Raw genomic sequence first — 3,631 nt, forward strand, 5'->3', positions numbered from 1 at the left:
TTATTTTTTATTCCTAAGATGATTATTACTTTGACATCTCTTATAGTGTTTGTTCATTGGGTTTATCTGCTGTAGTAATCCTGATCTATATTTTTTGTGCACATGTCTGCATTTCCATACATTGCCAGAATTTTTAATGTTAGTTTTTTGAAGTTCTTCTTGAAAAATTAAATTTTTTAGCCTTTTTTTTTTGGTACAATTATTTCATCTGGAATGTGATCATTGAATTTCAGTTTTTCTTAGAATTAAAAATAATGCACTAATGTGTTCATATTTTTCTTTAATTTTTTTTAGTTGTTGATGGACTTGTATTTTATTCATTTATTTATATGTGGTGCTGAGAATCGAACCCAGTGCCTCACAAATGTGAGGCAAGTGCTTTCCCACTGAGCCACAACCCCAGTCCCCTTTTTCTGTTCATTTTATTGCAGTGCTATGTGCTTAGTTTACAGGATCATAATTTACTTTAAATGATTCAGAATATATTCACTTCTTCCAATTGATTGCTTCAGATGAATTCTTAGACTCTTGGTAATTGTCAAGTTTAACTTTATTTTTATAACTGTAATCCAGTTTTAGTTCAGTATTTTGATGGTAACTTTTTTCAAACTAATTTCACTCTTTATTGAAATAGTGTAACATCTTATGACAGCACGTGATTGAAAGTACTGTTGTGTTTGCTTGTTTTTGTTCTCTGAATGAGTTGGACTGGATAAATTTAAATGACTGTTATAAAGATGGTTTCTAGGGATGGATGAGACCTGTAGACATCTCCTTACATCTCAGAAGGCTGCTTTAACTGAACCAGTGGCATTTTTGTAACGAGAGTATTCCTTTTCTAAAAAAGGATTCAGGGAAAGTAAAGCTTCAGTGAAGCCCTAAGTAAACCTGTTGGGTAACTTCATCTCTGACAATCTCCAATTTCCCACCTCTCCCTCAATCCTAGCTGTCCTGTGCAACATATAACGTGTAAATCTTTTTTCTGATGTATTATACTGCTCTATTTTTAAACTTCATTCAATCTTTTAAATATTCACTTTTTTTTTTTTTAATTAGAGGTGGACACAATATATTTTATTTCTATGTGTGTTGAGGATCAAAGCCAGTGTCTCACATGGGGTAGGTGAGCACTCTACCTCTGAGCCACAACCATAGCCCCTAAACTTCATTAAATTCTTTTCCATAATATCAGATCTCCTTACATTTCAACGTCAGCCAGGTATTAAAGGAAAAGAAAATTACTAAATACTCGAATAGACGTGGAATGATGTGAAGATGTTGTCTTTCCAAGTGCATCTTGGTATATGGCAAACAGTCCATAGTTGTTGAAAGAATGTAATGCACAATCTATTGAGGATTTTTAAAAAATGTATAAAATGATAAAAGTCAGATTTAGTTACAGCTTTCAGTGTCTTGGGTATATGAACTCATCCAACTGTACTTTTTTTCAGAATCCAAGTTTTATCATGTAATATGTTTCCATGGCATCAAATTTTAATTAGCAGATTTTTTAAAAACAAAGGTATTTTAAAGTATGTAAACAATAGGAAGTGGTGAAAAATTCAAAATAAACCCTATTATTAAATAAAAGCAAGTTCTGTTAAGTTTCACTTTCAGAAACTGGAACCCAGAATGAAATGAAATAAGACTGAATTTAAATGTCATTTTTATCATCTAATGTTTTTACAGGACTGCTTATTCCATAAAGCTGTTTTGACCACATCAGATCAAATAGTCTTTAAAAAACTCCATTCTGTACATTCTTGGTGGGGGTAATGATCCTGGTCCTGAAGGTGAGCCTGAAGAGAGGATGTGGAAGAAGGATAAAACATCCTACTGATCCTGAATTAGCTCTCCACCCAGGTTATTCAAGAACAATGGTGTCTTTGAGGAAAAAAGCAGGGCAAATAGACACAGAATAAACCAAAAAAGAGAAGGAAAAATAACCTTCAATTTTAAAATTAGAACTAACAAAATTACTTCCTGATTCCATTTATAGAATAATGATAGTCAACTATGAAAGTCTAATACATATAAAGCAGTATTTACAACATAGCGATTCAGGACCGATTCTTATGAGAAATGAGTTTTTTTTCCCCTTTAATTATCATGACCCTCTACCTGTGGGCACTTTGCAAACTAAAACACAAAGTAAAATGTGTGCAATTTGCTGAGCAGAGTACTGACTGGAGAGGAGAAAGCTACACAGAGAAGCTCCAGAAATTAACAGTGATTTCCTTACATCTGGTTCAGTACTACATAAACTGAGTGCAGAGTGGGAAACATGGAGCCTGGGAGCACTCTTAAGCCAGGAAGGACCACATGGAGATTCTGGAGGTATGTGGTTCTGGAAGACAGGAGTACTGACCAGCCAAGGGAGACAGACTTTGCTGGACTCCCCCTGCCCCACAAGGTATTCAACTGAAAACGCTAAAAAGCCATGTCTTGAGGATAGGGTTACTGTAACCTCGCCTAAAACTTAAGCCTCAACAAGATTTAGCAGATCTGACAATACATTAGCTACCTGCCAGCACAAAACATTCTTTAAAGGAAGATAAAATCCAGACTCTGAACATAGGGTCCACAATATCCAACATACAGTAAAATTATTAGGTGTAAAATTATTAGGTGTGCAAACAAAAATAGGACAATCAACCAGGAGAAAAATTAAGCAATCAAAACAAACCTAGAGTTGATAAAGATGTTGGAAATAGCAGATAGGTCCTTTAAAAGTTGATATAAATATTAGAAAAGATTGATAGTTACTGGAATCTCAAATTTTTTAAAATGAAATTTTACAACTGAAAAAATTCTGAGCATAATGTAAAGGACAATGCAAGAGATGATGTACATTAATGGCAGAGGTTAAAATCTTTCAATACTGAAGTACAGAGGTAAAAGGATTGAAAAACAATTAGCAGACAATGACTTAAGGGATAATCTCAGTGATCTAATGTTGAAATTCAGAGAGAAGATGAGAGATGAGTATCAAGAAACACTCTATCTATAATGTTTTAAAGTGCAGAGGTAAGAGCAGCACAAAACTAACATTGTATATCCAGTGAAAATGTCCTTCCAAAGATGAAATAAAGACATACTTAAAACTGAGAAAATGTGATACCAAGATGCCTGCTAACCAACCTAGATGCCCTTCAATAGATGAATGGATAAAAAAAAATGTGGCATTTATACACAATGGAGTATTACTCTGCACTAAAAAATGACAAAATGATGGAATTTGCAGGGAAATGGATGGCATTAGAGCAGATTATGCTAAGTGAAGCAAGCTAATCCCTACAAAACAAATGCTAAATGTCTTCTTTGATATAAGGAGAACAACTAAGAACAGAGCAGGGAGGAAGAGTATGAGAAGATTAACATTAAACAGGGACGAGAGGTGGGAGGGAAAGGGAGAGAGAAGGGAAATTGCATGGCAATGGAAGGAGACCCTCATTGTTATACAAAATTACATATAAGAGGAAGTGAGGGGAAAGGGAAAAAAAACAAGGGGGAAAAAAGAATTACAGTAGATGGGATAGAGAGAGGAGGGGAGGGGAGGGGAGGGGAGGGGGGACAGTAGAGGATAGGAAAGGCAGCAGAATACAACAGACACTAGTATGGCAATATGTAA

The sequence above is a fragment of the Marmota monax genome, unplaced genomic scaffold (genome assembly GCF_021218885.2).
Source record: "Marmota monax isolate L192 unplaced genomic scaffold, Marmota_monax_Labrador192_F-V1.1 WCK01_AAM20220418_F8-fsc00147, whole genome shotgun sequence".
In the NCBI taxonomy this organism is placed as follows: Eukaryota; Metazoa; Chordata; class Mammalia; order Rodentia; family Sciuridae; genus Marmota; species Marmota monax.